This window comes from Gorilla gorilla, chromosome 4, assembly GCF_029281585.2.
Source record: "Gorilla gorilla gorilla isolate KB3781 chromosome 4, NHGRI_mGorGor1-v2.1_pri, whole genome shotgun sequence".
Taxonomy (NCBI): Eukaryota; Metazoa; Chordata; class Mammalia; order Primates; family Hominidae; genus Gorilla; species Gorilla gorilla.
This window is the reverse complement of record NC_073228.2, coordinates 104,314,692-104,331,676: the sequence shown is the minus strand read 5'-3', so window position 1 is coordinate 104,331,676 and position 16,985 is coordinate 104,314,692. Positions and strand designations below refer to the sequence as shown.

General features: G+C 36.7%; 1 long non-coding RNA gene across 4 annotated transcripts in view; it reads left to right on the top strand.

Annotated features, from left to right (window-relative positions):
* The window catches only part of LOC109026852 (uncharacterized), a 472,799-nt gene that overhangs the window by 9,490 nt on the left and 446,324 nt on the right, over positions 1-16,985 (top strand). The window lies entirely within an intron of this gene.

Here is a 16,985-nt window from a genome sequence, read left to right as displayed (position 1 = left end):
CACATATATATACACATATATATATACATATATATACACATATATATACACATATATATACACATATATATACACATATATATACATATATATATATATCTCTCTCTCTCACATTTTCTTTATCCACTCATTGATTGATGGGCATTTGGACTGCTTCCATATTTTTGCAGTTTCAAATTGTGCTGCTATATAAATGCATGTGCAAGTGTTTTTTTTTTCGTATTTTGATTTCTTTTCCTCTGGGTAGATACCTAATAGCGAGATTACTGGATCAAACGGTAGATCTACTTTTAGTTCTTTAAGGAATCTGCACAGTTTTCCATGCTGGTTGTACTAGTTTACATTCCCACCAACAGCGTAAAAGTGTTTTCTTTTCACTGAATCCATGCTAACACCTCTTATTTTTTGATTTTTTGAATGATGACCATTCTTACAGGAGTGAGGTGGTATCACATTGTGGATTTGATTTGCATTTCTCTGATAATTAATGGGGTTAAGCATTTTTCCATATTCTTGTGGGTCATTTGTATATCTTCTTTTGAGAATTGTCTATTTATGTCCTTAGCCCACTTTTTTGATGGGATTTTTTTTTCTTTCTTGCCAATTTGTTTGAGTTCTTTGTAGTTTCTGGATATTAGTCCTTTGTCAGATGTACGGATTGTGAAGATTTTCTCCCACTGTGTGAGTTGCCTACTAATTCTGCTGATTATTTCTTTTGCTGTGCAGTAGCTTTTTAGTTTAATTAAGTCTCATCTATTTATCTTACTTTTTGTTGCATTTGCCTTTGGTTTCTTGGTCATGAAGTCTTCATTCTTCTTGCTTAGTATTTCTTTGGCTATGTGGGCTCTTTTTTGATGCTGTATGAATTTAAGCATATTTTCTTTGTAGTTCTGTGAAGAATGATGGTGGTATTTTGATGAGAATTGCATTGAATTTGTAGATTGCTTTTGGCAGTATAATCATTTTTACAATATTGATTCTACCCATCCGTGAGCATGGGATGTATTACCATTTGTTTGTGTCATCTATGATTTTTTTCAGCAGTGTTTTGTAGTTTTCCTTGTAGATGTCTTCCCTGCACTTGGTTAGGTATATTCCTAAGTATTTTTTTTTTTTGCAAGTATTGTGAAAGTGGATGAGTTGTTGATTGTATTCTCAGCTTGGTCACTGTTGGTGTGTAGCAGAGATACTGATTTGTAGTTCATTAATTTTGTACCCTGCAACTTTGCTGAATTCATTTACCAATTCTAGGAGCTTTTTGGATGAGTCTTTAGGGTTTTCTAGGTTACAATCATAACATCAAGCAACAGCAACAGTTTGACTTTCTGTTTATCGATTTGGATGCCCTTTATTTCTTTACCTTGTTTGAATGCTCTGGCTAGGACTTCCAATAATATATTGAATAGGAATGGTGGAAGTGGGCATCCTTGTCTTGTTCCAGTTTTTGGGGGAATGCTTTCAACTTTTTGCCATTCAGTATAATGTTGGCTGTGGGTTTGTCATAGATGGCTTTTATTACCTTAAGGTTTGTCCCTTCTATGTCAATTTTGCTGAGGGTTTTAATCATAAATGGATGCTGGATTTGGTCAAATGCTTTTTCCACATCTATTGAGATTATCATGTGATTTTTGTTTCTAATTTTGTTTATGTGATGTATCACATTTATTGACTTCCATATGTTAAACCATCCCTGTATCCCTGGTATGAAACCCACTTCATCTTGGTAGATTATCTTTTTGATATGCTGTTGGATTCAGTTCTCTAGTATTTTGTTAAGGATTTTTGCATCTACGCTCATCAAGGATATTGGTCTGTAGTTTCCTTTTTTTGTTACGTTCTTCCCTGGTTTTAGTATTCGGGTAATACTGGCTTCATAGAATGATTTAGGGAGGAGTCCATCTTTCTGTATTTTTTGGAATAGTGTGAATAGGATTGGTACCAATTCTTCTTTGAATGCCTGATAGAATGCAGCTGTGAATCCTGGGCTGTTTTTTGGGTTGGCAGTTTTTAAATTACCATTTCAGTCTCGCCACTTCTTGTTATAGGTCTGTTCAGAGATTCTATGTCTTCCTGGTTTAATCTGGGAAGGTTGTATATTTCCAGGAATTTATCTATCTCCTCTGGGTTTTCTAGTTTATGCACATAAAGGTGTTCATAGTAGCCTTGAATAATCTTTTGTATTTCCGTGGTGTCAATTGTAATATCTTCCATTCCATTTCTTATTTTATTTGTTTATTTATTTATTTATATTTTGAGAAAGAGTCTCGCTCTGTCACCCAGGCTGGAGTGCAGTGGTGTGATCTCGGCTCACTGCAACCTCTGCCTCCAGGCTTCAAGCAATTTTCCTGCCTCAGCCTACTGAGTAACTGGGATTACAGGCATGCACCAGTATGCCCAGATAATTTTTGCATTTTTGGTAGAGACAGGGTTTCACCATGTTGGCCAGGTTGATCTTAAACTCCTGACCTCAAATGATCCACCCACCTCAGCTTCCCAAAGTGCTGGGATTATAGGCATGAACCACTGCACCCAGCCCCATTTCATTTCCAACTGAGCTTATTTGGATTTTCTCTCTTCTTTTCTTGGTTAATTTCACTAATTGTTTGTCAGTTTTATTTATCTTTTCAAAGAACCAGCTTTTTGTTTCATTTATCTTTTGTATTGTTTTTGCTTGTGTGTTTGTTCCAATTTCATTTAGTTCTGCTCTGATCTTTATTACTTCTTTTCTGCTGGTTTTGGGTTTGGATTGTTCTTGTTTCTCCAGTTCTGTGACGGTGACCTTAGGTTGTCTATTGCTTTTTCAGACTTTCTGATGTAGGCATTTAATGCTGTGAACTTTCCTTTTAGCACTGCTTTTGCTGTATCCCAGAGGTTTTGGTAGTTTGTGTCACTATTATCGTTCAGTTCAAAGAATTTTTAGATTTCCATCTTGATTTTATTATTTACCCAATGATCATTCAGAGGCAGGTTATTTAATTTTCATGTATTTGCATGGTTTTGAGGGTTCCTTTTGGAGTTGATTTCTAATTTTATTCCACTGTGGCCTGGGAGAGTACTTGATACAATTTCGATTTTTTAAAAAATTTACTGAGACTTGTGGCCTTCCATATGGTCTGTCTTGGAGAATGTTTCATGTGGTGATGAACAGAATGTATATTCTACAGTTGTTGGGTAGAATGTTCTGTAAATATCTGTTAAGTCCATTTGTTGTAGGTTATAGTTTAGGTCCATTGTTTCTTCATTGACTTTCTGTCTTGATGACCTGTCTAGTGCTGTCAGTGGAGTATTAAAGTCCCACATTATTTTTGTATTGCATTCTGTCTCATTACTTAGGTCTAGTAGTAATTGTTTTGTAAATTTGGGAACTCCAGTGTTAGGTGCATATATATTTGTAATTTTGATATTTTCCTGTTGGACTAGTTCTTTTATCATTAGACAATGTTTATTTTTGTCTTTTTTAACTGCTGTTGCTTTAAAGTTGGTTTTGTCTGATATAAGAATAGCTACTCTTGCCCACTTTTGGTGTCCATTTGCATGCAATATCGTTTTTCACCCCTTTACCTTCAGTTGATGTTAGTCCTTGTGTGTTAGGTGAGTCTCCTGAAGACAGCAGAAACTTGCTTGGGGAATTCTTATCCATTCTCCCATTCTGTATCTATTAAGTGGAGCATTTAGGCCATTTATAATCAATGTTAGTTTTGAGATATGAGGTACTATCTATTCATCATGCTATTTTTTGCCCAAATACATTTTTTTCATTGCGTTATTGTTAGCAGGTCCTGTGAGATTTATGCTTTAAGGACGTTCTATTTTGGTGTATTTCAGATATTTGTTTAAAGATTTAGAGTTCCTTTTAGCAGTTCTTGTAGTGCTGGCTTGGTAGTGTCAAATTCTCTTAGCATTTGTTTGTCTGGAAAAGACTGTATCTTTCCTTCATTTAATCAAGCTTAGTTTCTCTGGATACGTAATTCTTGCCTGATAGTTATTTTGTATAAGGAGGCTAAAAATAGTACCCCAATCTCTTCTAGCTTGTTGGGTTTCTCCTAAGAAATCTGCTGTTAATCTGATAGGTATTCCTTTATAGGTTACCTGATGCTATTGCCTCACAGCTCTTAATATTGTTTCCTTTGTCTTGACTTTAGATAACCTAATGACTATGTGCCTAGGCAATGATCTCTTTGCAATGAATTTACCAGGTGTTCTTTGAGCTTCTTGTATTTGGATGTCTAGATCTCTAGCAAGGCTGGGGAAGTTGTCCTTGATAATTCCCTCAAATACGTTTTCCAAACTTTCAGGTTTCTCTTCTTCCTCAGGAACACTAGTTATTCCTAGGTTTGGACTTTTAACATAGTTCCAGACTTCTTGGAGGCTTTGTTCATTTTTTATTCTTTTTTCTTTGTCTTTGATGGATCGGGTTAATTCAAAAGCTTTGTCTTTGAGCTCTGAAATTCTTTCTTCCACTTGTTTGATTCTATTACTGAGACTTTCCAGTGTATTTTCCAATTCTCTGTGTCCTTGATTTCCAGAAGTTGTGGTTGTTTTTTATTAATGCTATCAATCTCACTGAAGAACTTTCCTTTCATATCATGTATCATCTTTTTGATTTATTTAAGTTGGACTTCATTTTTCCCTGATGCCTCCTTGATTAGCTTAATAATCAACCTTTTGAATTCTATTTCTGACAATTCAGAGATTTTTGCCTTGGTTTGGATCTGTTGCCGGTTAGCTGGTATGATCTTTTGAGGGCGTTAAAGAACCTTGTTTTGTCATACTACCAGAATTGCTTCTCTGGTTCCTTCTCATCTGGGTAGACTATGTCAGAGGGAAGATCTGGGATTCAAGGGCTGCTGTTTAGATTATTTTGCCCCAGCTGCACCCTTTATGTAGTGTTCTCTCCCCTCTCCTAGGAATGGGGCTTCCTGAGAGCTGAACTGTCATAATTATTTTTGCTCTTCTGGGCCTAGTCACCCAATGGAGCTACTGGGCTCCAAGTTGGTACTGGGGAGTGTCTGCAGAGTCCTGTGATGTGATCCATCTTCAGGTCTTGCAGCCATGAATACCAGCACATGCCCCAGTGGACGTAGCAGGGGAATGAAGTGGACTCTATGAGGGTCCTTGGTTGTATTTTTGTTTGGTGCGCTGGTTTTGTGTTGATTGGGCTCCTGCCAGGAGGTGGCGCTTTCAGGAGTGCATCAGCTGCAGTCCTATAGGGAGGATGCAAACTTGCCCTAGGTACACTTGGTTAAGTATTCAGGTTTGCCAGGTGGTGGGCAGTGCAGTAGAGCTCCCAGGAGATTATGACCATTGTCTTTGGCTGCCAGGGCTAGTACAGAAAGACCACCAGGTGGGGGTAGGGATAGGCATGTCTGAGCTCAGAGGCTCTGACATGAGGCTCTGTTTGTCCAAGTGGGAGGTGCAAGCTAGTCCTGCCTTCTACCCTTTGTTGTCTCTTTTTGCTATTGCTTTAAAATCAATTTTATCTAAGAATAGCTACTCCTGCTCAGTTGTGGTTTCTATCTGCATGAAATATCTTTCCCCCCTCCATTTACTTTGACTCTATAAGGATCCTTACATGTGAGGTGGGTCTCCTGAAGACAGCAGATATTTGGTTTGTGATTTTTTTAAAAAAAATTCATTCTGACAATGTATCTTTTAAGTAGATTATAGAGACCATTTATATTCACCATTAATGTTGAGATGTGAGATACTGTTTCAGTCATCATATTGATGGTTACCTAGTGACTTTGTTTTTTGCATTGTGTTATTGTTTTATAAGTCCTGTGAATTTTATGCTTTCAGGAGTTTCTATTCTGGTGGGTATCAATCTTTTGTTTCAACAATTAGAACTCCTTTTAGCATTTTTTTGTAGGGCTATCCTTGAGTGGCACATTCCCTTAGCATTTACTTGTCAAAGAAAGACTTTATGTCTTCTTCATTTATGGAATTTAGTTTTGCTGGATATAAAATTCTTGGCTGACAGTTACTCTGTTTAAGAAGACTAAAGGTAGTACCCCAATCTCTTCTAACTTGTACGGTTTCTACTAAGAAGTCTGCTATTAGTCTGAGAGCTTTTCCTTTATAGGTTACCTGATGCTTTTGTCTCACTACTCTTAGAATTCTTTCCTTCACATTGACTTTAGATAGCCTGGTGACTATATGCCTTGGTGTTGTCTTTTTGCAATGAGTCTCCCAGGAGTTAAATTTTTTATATTTGGAAGTCAAAAGCTATAGCAATGCCAGAGAAATTTTCCTAAGTTATTCCCTCTAGAAGTTCTCCAAACATTTTGCTTTTATTTTCTCCCTCAGAAACACCTATAATGATTAAGTTTGGCCATTTTACAAAAATGCATATTTCTCGGAGACTTTGTTCATTTATTCTAATTCTTTTTTATTCTTTTTTTTTGTTCTTATTAGGTTAATTCAAGAGCCTTCTCTTTGACCTGTGAAATTCAATACTTGGTCTATCTATGTTAAAACTTTCAGTTGCATTTTCTAGTTCCCTAAATGTTTCTTTCATTTTCAGAAGTTATGAAACATTTTTCTTTAAAATATCTACCTCTTTAAAATTTTTTCATTTATATTCTTAGTGTTTTAAAAAATGATTCTTTATGTTGGTTTTCACCTTTCTCTTGTATCTCCTTAAGTAAATTAGTAATCAACCCTTTGAATTCTTTATCTGGTATTTCAATGATTTCATCTTGGGTTGAATCCACTGCTGGAGAATTAGTGTGATCTTTGGGGAGTGTTACATAACTGTTTTTTTCATATTTCCAGAATTATTTTAATTATTTTTCTGGTTCTGTTTCATTTGTGTAGACTAGTGTAATTATTTTTGAATTTATTTTTGACTGCTTTTTTTGATCCTTATTTTTTTTCCCCTTGAGGATGAGACTTTATTGTTTATTTTCACCTAGCTTTGGCTCTGAGTGCCTTCAGTGGCAAAGACTCTGTATGAATTCCTTGGTTGTAGAGAAACAATGTGCAATGACTTTCTCAGATGCTAGTTTTAATAATGATGTACTAGGTGTTGGAGTAGGTTCACTGTCTCCTGTGAGGCTGGAATAGCAGCGATTTTATGAAGCTTAACTCATTCCCTAGTGGTGTACACCTAAAAATAATTTCTTTCCCCTAGGATCTTATTCACTGATTTGAAGAGTTCATGCATCGAGCCAGTAGGCGGTGCACATGGGTAAAAACTGGCTGCGGCTAAACAGGTAGGTAAATGCAATACTCCAATGATGGGCAGAGGTCCCAGCCTTAAAAGAGGTGGCTGGGGAAGTTCTCAGTGAAATACTCTGAGATATTTTCAGGGGAAAGGGAGGGAGTCACCATAGCTCTCCTTCTAGGCCAGCAGCCAAGTGTTTCACCTCCAAGACACACTCCTGTTGCAGTGTTCCAGCTATTCAGATCAGACAGACACCTCTTTTCATCTGCAGGAATGCTGATGTTTCATGGAGACAGGGATTGTCACTCTACCTCTTGTCCAAGCATAAACCTGGGAGCACTCCTTCTGTGAGAATGCAGTCTGAAAGGCTGCCTACAGATGCACCCCTGATAGGTTACCTTGGGAGAACCCCCAGCTGTGTCTGCAGTGGTGAGTGAGGGGAAGAAGTCTCCTTCTCCATTTCTCCTCATGAGCCTCAGGGCTGTCTGACTGTTGGGATAGAGCTGCAGACTTCCCCACTGAGCCCAGCATTGCACTTGTGCCTCTGCTGAAAGAAACTTCTCACAAGTGGAAAGTTCAGGGACTTGAGGTTACATTGGGTGCTCCCTTAATGTGGTACACTCCCTCTTCCCCTGTGAGTAGAAGTCCCTGAGCAGATGGCTGTGAGTCCTGCTGCTGCCCTGGGTCTAGTTGCCCAGTGGGGCTGCCACACTCCAGGCTGGTTCAGGGAATCCAGTGATGTGACCTATTCTCAAGTCTTCCAGCTGTTGGTACCAACGTCAGCTCTGATGGGAGTGGGAGGGGAGTGACATAGACTCTTAGATTTCTGTGGTTATAAATAGCTTTCATGTGTTGGCTTTTTGAAATGTCAGCTGCAGTAGTATTGTACTGGGCACATGGACTGGCTCTTGAGCTCTTGAGCTCCTGGTTACCCAAGCTGATGCAAGCAATGTCAATGGCTGAGGTTGAGCAAAAATTTTCTTCTTCCTAAGTGCTGTGTTATTGTGCCTGCAGATGTTGTAATGGGCTGTGCCAGCTGGCCTCCAGCCAGAAGGTGGCACTTACAAAAGAACGCCAGGTGCAGTGGTAGTGGTTGAATCTATGCTTGCCTTTTGTTACTCAGGAGAGGCACTCTAGTGCCTCAGGCACTGGGAGGGGCCATGGAGCTCCCATAGGTCCCTACTCCTTGTTGTACTACAAGGGCCTCTTGTGTTGCAGTACCAGGACAGGGGGTAGGGCAAAGCCAGGTGGGGGCTGGGTCAGGCAATTCCATCCTTTCGCTCCCTACATGCAGGTGCAAGCAGTAGCCCGGTGAGGAAGAGAGGGAAGTTCCCTGGCTGCTGGAGTAATGTTCCAGGGAAGAGCACAGCTGCCTCTGCTACACAAAAGAATTTGCATGGGGTTTGGGGGGGTTAGCAGGTGCCAATAAGCCCCACTCATCCCCCACATACTTGGCAAGGAAGGTCCATGGTGTTCTGCTAGGAGCAGCTAGCTGGGTCCCAGGCATTCTGCACTCAACACAAAACTGCCCCCAGGACACAAACCTGTTTGCTGGAGACAGAAACTGTGGCTTTCAGGCAGTGTTTCTCCCAGTCCACCCATGAAGCAGGGTTTTTCAGCTCCTGCACCCATGGGAATAGCACATTTCCTGCTGACCTCTCAATTCTGGCCAATGGGGTTCATCCCCAATCCAGATTATATCAGAAATCTAAGTTGGGAGCTTCTCTGAACCTATGACTACCACCTGAGTTAGCTGGCAGACTTTCACAACTTCCCCTGTGCAGTAGGATCAGGAATGGCTTCCCTCCATGGCCACTGGAGTCTCGGGGTGCACACAAAGCATCCTTCTCATGTAGTCCAGACTGTTCATGAAATCAGCTCCAGCAGTGGATAGGGTTAAGACCTTGCCCCGTAACCTGGATTTCCTGTCCCTCCTGTTGGAGCATATGCCACAGTGGCAGTCTCTCCCTAATATTATGCTCTGGAGACTCAGTTTGCCATCTTAGTTAGTGGTGTAGGCTGCTGCCTGCCACTGCTTTCAAAGGGTCTGTGGTTTTAAATGAAACTTTTCTGTTAAGTTCTTGTGTTGCTTCATGGGAAAAAGTTTTCAGTGTGAATCTCTACATGCTATTTTGTCTTTCCAAGTGAGTGATGCATGCTAACTATGCCTACAATCTGCCATCTTCTACAGAGAGTTTCAAAAAGTTACTTTCACTTTTCATTCATTGCTCTTAGGTGACAACTACAATTTTGGAGTATTTTTAAATGTCTTCAAATATCTCAAGTAGTAACACAAACCAAAAATGATCCTAATTTAATTAATTTTTAAATCATTTATAAGACTTTCAGAAGTAGTTTCAAATTGTCCCTGTTTGCAGATGACATGATTATATATCTAGAAAACCCCATTGTCTCAGCCCAAAATCTCCTTAAGCTGATAAGCAACTTCAGCAAAGTCTCAGGATACAAAACCAATGTACAAAAATCACAAGCATTCTTATACACCAATAACAGACAAACAGACAGCCAAATCATGAGTGAACTCCCATTCACAATTGCTTCAAAGAGAATAAAATACCTAGGAATCCAACTTACAAGGGATGTGAAGGACCTCTTCGAGGAGAACTACAAACCACTGCTCAATGAAATAAAAGAGGATACAAACGGAAGAACATTCCATGCTCATGGGTAGGAAGAATCAATATCATGAAAATGGCCATACTGCCCAAGGTAATTTATAGATTCAATGCCATACCCATCAAGCTACCAATGACTTTCTTCACAGAATTGGAAAAAACTACTTTAAAGTTCATATGGAACCAAAAAAGAGCCTGCGTCGCCAAGTCAATCCTAAACCAAAAGAACAAAGCTGGAGGCATCACACTACCTGACTTCAAACTATACTACAAGGCTACAGTAACCAAAACAGCATGGTACTGGTACCAAAACAGAGATATAGATCAATGGAACAGAACAGAGCCGTCAGAAATAACGCCACATATCTACAACTATCTGATCTTTGACAAACCTGAGAAAAACAAGCAATGGGGAAAGGATTCCCTATTTAATAAATGGTGCTGGGAAAACTGGCTAGCCATATGTAGAAAGCTGAAACTGGATCCCTTCCTTATACCTTATACAAAAATTAATTCAAGATGGATTAAAGACTTAAACGTTAGACCAAAACCATAAAAACCCTAGAAGAAAACCTAGGCATTACCATTCAGGACATAGGCATGGGCAAGGACTGCATGTCTAAAACACCAAAAACAATGGCAACAAAAGCTGAAATTGACAAATGGGATCTAATGAAACTAAAGATCTTCTGCACAGCAAAAGAAACTACCATCAGAGTGAACAGGCAACCTACAAAATGGGAGAAAATTTTTGCAACCTACTCATCTGACAAAGGGCTAATATCCAGAATCTACAATGAACTCAAGCAAATTTACAAGAAAAAAACAACCCCATCAAAAAGTGGGCGAAGGACATGAACAGACACTTCTCAAAAGAAGACATTTATGCAGCCAAAAAACACATGCAAAAATGCTCACCATCACTGGCTATCAGAGAAATGCAAATCAAAACCACAGTGAGATATCATCTCACACCAGTTAGAATGGCAGTCATTCAGAAGTCAGGAAACAACAAGTGCTGGAGAGGATGTGGAGAAATAGGAACACTTTTACACTGTTGGTAGGACTGTAAACTAGTTCAACCATTGTGGAAGTCAGTGTGGCGATTCCTCAGAGATCTAGAACTAGAAATACCATTTGACCCAGCCATCCCATTACTGGGTATATACCCAAAGGACTATAAATCATGCTGCTATAAAGACACATGCACATGTACGTTTATTGTGGCACTATTCACAATAGCAAAGACTTGGAACCAACCCAAATGTCCACCAATGATAGACTGGATTAAGAAAATGTGGCACATATACACCATGGAATACTATGCAGCCATAAAAAATGATGAGTTCATGTCCTTTGTAGGGACATGGATGAAATTGGAAATCATCATTCTCAGTAAACTATCACAAGAACAAAAATCCAAACACCGCATGTTCTCACTCATAGGTGGGAATTGAACAATGAGAACACATGAACACAGGAAGGGGAACATCACACTCTGGGGACTGTTGTGGGGTGGGGGGAGGGGGGAGGGATAGCTTTAGGAGATATACCTAATGCTAAATGACGAGTTAATGGGTGCAGCACACCAGCATGGCACATGTATACATATGTAACTAACCTGCACATTGTGCACATGTACCCTAAAACTTAAAGTATAATAATAATAAAATAAAAAAGTAGTTTGATGAGCTCATAATAACTGTGTATCAAGTCCACAAATTCTACAAGTCGCTGTTATAAATTCCTTTATTCCCTAATTTTTCAGTGAAAATTCAAAATTATAATGGAAACTTAAAATATCCTACATATACTTTTCAAATATCTGTAAATGCCAGAGTGACCTTTGCCATAAAAATGGAATTACACATTAAACATAATAACTGCAAGGAGAAAATTTGAAGGTTGTGATTGACATAATAAGTCTTCAAATTGTTAACATTAAGAGTTTCTGATGTCATTTCTTCATGAGCAGATCTTCCTAGATTTGAATAATCTAAGTATGTTTACAAGTAGTTTTTTCTACTTTATTTGGCTTGTCAAATACGTCAAAATATGATTGACTAGCATGCCAGCAGTGAATGGATAACATGCCACACCTAGAAGTCTGTGGCAGAGTCTTCTTACTACAATGAATATATTGTTTGACAAACTGAGATGTATTATATTTTTAATTTTTTTGTTTGCCTTCATCTGTTCACTCGGTATTCATACTTTATTTTGTGGATATCAGAGTCACAGAGATACATTAGTTTCATTTATTTAATTTTGAGATTCTATTCTTATTAATATAAATGAAATGATGTTATAAAATAGTATTGAAATTAGTAACATTGTAAAATTGTTTCATCTTAAAATATTGTTCAGTAAAACATTTGGGGCAATATTTTCAGTGATATATTCATACTTTAGAATAATGCTATACATTATGTTAAGTAAAGGAAGTAAAATACTGGCAGCAAATTCTAAAGAACTTCCTGAACTATAACTTAGACAAAACAACAACACAAACTTTTTTTAATATATTTTTTAAAAGATCGATATATATTATATATGATAGATAGTTCTCTAGGTTTTAAATGTATATACAAATAAATGCCTATTATATATGTATATGCATTGAGTGATTTTGGTCAAGTTATTTTGTCTCTCCTAGATCTCTATTTTCTCATTTAGTTGAAAAGAATTTTAGTTAAAATATGCATATGCATACACATATATGCATACTATATATGTATATGCATTTACAACCTTGAGAATTATCCCTCTTAAAATTCTTTTTAACTAAATGAGAAAATAGAGATCTAGAGAGATAAAATAATTTGACCAAAATCACTCAGTCACCTAGTTAATAAATGTTTCTTCAGGTTGTTGCTTTAATTTTTTTTTTTAATCTCCAAATCCTGTGTTCTTTCTACTAGAAAATTGAGTTGATCCCTAAACTGATTAATATCATAATGTGCTTTTATACACAAAAGACTAAATAAGTATTAATCATTCTGCTAGTTTTAACTACCCTAGGAAACCCTATACAATATCACCTTATTTATCAAACCACATAGGTGTAAATATGACACTTATGAATTGAAAATAGTTGAAATGAACAAGGAAAGGAGCCTGTGTGTGTGTGTGTGTGTTATGCATTGTTCCAAAACAGCTACAGTACTCCAAATCATAGTAGCTTAAAACAACAATTTACAATGTATTAAGCCTCACAAATCTTCAGTTTAATTGAGTGTTTCCTCTTCTGTTTTTACCTGTGCTCCCTCATGCTGCTAAGTCCAGCCAAGGGGTTGGATGGAGGTTCAGCTGTAACACCTAGATGTCTGGGCCTCTCTCCATGTGTTTTTTTTATTCTCAAGGAGACTAGATCAGTCTGGCCTTCTTCATATGTGATGTCTACATTTCTAATAAAGTGCATGGTTTCTTGACTATAGCTCAGAAGTTTCCCATTGTCATTTCTGCCACGTTCCATTGGTGAAAGCAGGACCCAAGGCCAGACTCAAAGGGGTAGACAAATACAATTCACCTCTCAATGGGAAGAGCAGAAATGGCACATGGTACTAGGGCTTTCAAACCAGGCCATAATTGTAATAATCATATTCACTTTAAAGCATGAGTGAAAATATAGTAATAAAACTGTGTATTTCAACTGGGTTTTATGAAATAAAATTTTTAATATATATTATGCAATTTCCTCTTTTTCTCTCATTGTGAGATGCCTTTTTACGTTGGGTTCTTTGTTACTCTCTTTCTTTCTTATTTCTTTGGAACACCTTTCAAGTATATATTACTTGCTTGGGAATTTATAAGTCTATTTTACAGTGTCAGTTAATGCCACTGAATCAAACTTTAAATGTCTAAAACTAGACTTGATTTTACAGAATTCCTAATTCTCTATCAATGCTACCACTCCTTTTCAGGTTCCCCCTCAATCAATAATTCAGAATGGTGTGTTTAAGTGTTAAGAAATGAACACTTTTTTTCCCCAAAAGAAATCTTACATGAAATCTCAGTAAATAAAATTGTAAACATGGTGATTAGTGAGTGTAAACTTATTTGTAAGATAACATTTATTTATTCTATTTCAGACAACAAGAAATTGAAACAGTTTAGATAAAAATACTTGCAAACAAATTACAGTTGCTATGTAATGTCCTTTTGGTTTGTTTTGGTTTCATAGGAAAGGTAAAATCCTGATTCAAATGGGGAAACATCTACAAATGCTAACTTGAAATATCATGATATTCTTTGACCTGAAATAAATGCTTATAACAAATGTAATAAGCATTTACTTATGCTTATGACATAGTAATAAGGAAAGTATATGCTTCAAAGTAGAATTCCTATCAAGAATAAAACTGCTGCCACTCTTCATAATTATTCTGAAATATAAGCAGTACCTCAGTCTGAATAATAAAAAAAATAGGACACTGTTTTCATGACAGGGCTTGTTGATAACTCTTACTGACCTAGATGTAGATGATCCTGAGTCTTGGCTGGAAGTCATTCCACTAATTTGCCTGGATACATTAATCATAAGAAGTAACCAAGAAAACATTTTCTTATCTGTTTTGTACTCAGGCAAAGGGTATGCTATGACAGATTTCTTTACTTGTACAGCTATTTCAATTTTAATAATGTAGACACTCACAAGTCTATATGTACACACAGGAAATACCCTTTCTTAGCCTGTAGCAGTGGCAGCAGATTCTTACCAACCCAGGATAAAATCTTCCAGACATACCACATATAAAAATTGGGTAAGTCAAGACTTTGGTTAATCCCTACTACCGGTTGGAGCCTAATCAAACTAATAGGTTTGGTTTAAAAATCCGCATACCTGGCTCCTTAGTAATTGTCTCACCTCATTTTTCACCATTTCAAATTCACTACACTTCTTTTACAATCTGTCTTATAGAGCAGGTTAGGTTTCATTCTATCCCCTATTCTGATGTTTCTCTTACTTATAATGTTCTCGTATTCCCCTCTCAACAAAAAGTAAATATTTTTGCATATGTATATGTATGTGTTGTTTGTTTGTTTGTATTTACTGCATAATTATTTACTGTGAAGTTCAGAAAAGTTTCATCTTATATGGGAGGTTACATTTTAAGGTCAAAATTGCCCTTGAAAATTCCCACATTGCCCATCATTGCTTCTGATCACATTTTATTTTATTTGCGCATATTGTGAAGTCATGGTTTTTGAAAAATGCCAAGCTATAAATGTAAATAATTTTCATTCCAATAATGTATCAATGTTGAATGAGACATGATGCAAACAGAGCAAGTAAGGGAACAGCAATTTTCTACTCCTCACATTGTACACACCTAGAATTCATGCTCATTAAGGAGACAACTAAGTGAATCAACGACATCACTAAGGTTATTTCTCTATCCTCGCATATGCATATAGATTAATTCAGTAATTTAATAAATGTACAATTTGATGTCACTGTAATCTCCTTTCTCTATATGTCATGTATCCTAAATAGCAAAATGATCATAGGGCTATAGCATGCTCTGTATCCAGTTTCTATAGAACATCAAGTGCAATACGAAACACAAAGTTCTCAGCAATAATTGAAGGACTGTTAAAGCATGAATTAATCTAACACATCAACAATCAAATTAAGAATCTTGTATCTTTAATTTTAATAAGACAAGTTGACCTTTTGAAATAAACTCAAGGTCATAAAATATTACCTATAAACATAAATATTGGTTAAATATGTAAACCAAATCTCAGAGTTGACAATGAATGAATTATGAATGCTCTTTTTATTAAGAAGTTTGGGAAGAAAACTAATAAACACCACATATTAAAAAATACGTATATATTTGCTATATATTTGTGATCAATTGATTTGCAACACAGATGCAAAGGCAATTTTTTGGAGAAAGGAGAGTCTTCAATAAATAGTGCTGGAACAATTGTACATCCATATGAAAAATAAATAACCTCAATCCATATTTTATAATTTACACAAAAATTACCTCAGCATGAATTATAGAAGTAAAACTCCTTTGAGTCTTACAGAAAACATCAAAGACTATCTTTGTGACTTTGGATTAGTCAAATACGTCTTAGATACCACAGTAAAAGCACGACTTATTAAAGTGAAAATTAATATTGCAATGGCATATTACTACACATTTATTAAGAGTGCTACAATAAAATAAATAAATACACAAATAAATATTTATAAAAGCTGAAAAGGATATATTTTGCAGGTGAGAATACATATTGGTACAGCCTATTTGGAAGTCAGATTTTCACTGTCTTATAAAGTTCAATATATAGTTACCACATGACCAGATACCCCACTCCTAGATATTTACCCAGGTAAATGAAGTAAGTTTACACAGAAATCTAAAGGTTTAACCATAAAGGTTTTAAGTGGCTTTTTTTCATAACCACAAAACTGTAAACAACCCACTTGTATATAACGAAATAATTACAGCAATTAAAAGAAACAAACTGTTGATATGTGAAGTAATTTAGATGAATCTTACCTGTATTATGCTAAAAGAAAGAAGCCAGACTCAAAAGGCCACATACTGTATTATTTCACTCATAAGAATGTTTGAGAAAGGCAAAACTATAGGAGCAAAAAACTAAATGCTTACAGGTGTGTTTTTTTTCTGAGTCCTCTCTCCTCGGCATGTTCTGGACCACCTTCTCCCTGTGTCCTCACTTGGCCTTTCCTCTGTGCCCCACTTCCTGGGTGTCTCTCTTTGTGCTCAAATTTTCTCTTCTTTTAAGCACACAAATCAGATTGGATTGGGGCACACCCTAACTCCATCAGTTTAATTTAATCACATTTATGAAAGACTTGTCTCCAAGTATAGTTTCATTCTGAGGTACTGGGAGTAAAGGCTTAATCATATGAATTTGGTAGAAACACAATTCAGCCCATAATTAAGTGTTTGCCAAAAGTCACAGAATTTTGTAGACCAAGAACGTTAGAATGATTTCATTTGCATTACAACTTAATAAACAAAAATTAAAAGGTCATAATCAACCCCACTGGCGTTAAGTTGACCTACAAAAATGTAGTTATATCCCAAAGGAACTACAGGACCTTTTCAACACATACTAAAAGAAACCAGGAAGAGACATTAAGGCTTGACTCTGGGGAATACTGAAAAAGGTGACAGTATAAATTTAATGTAAATTTA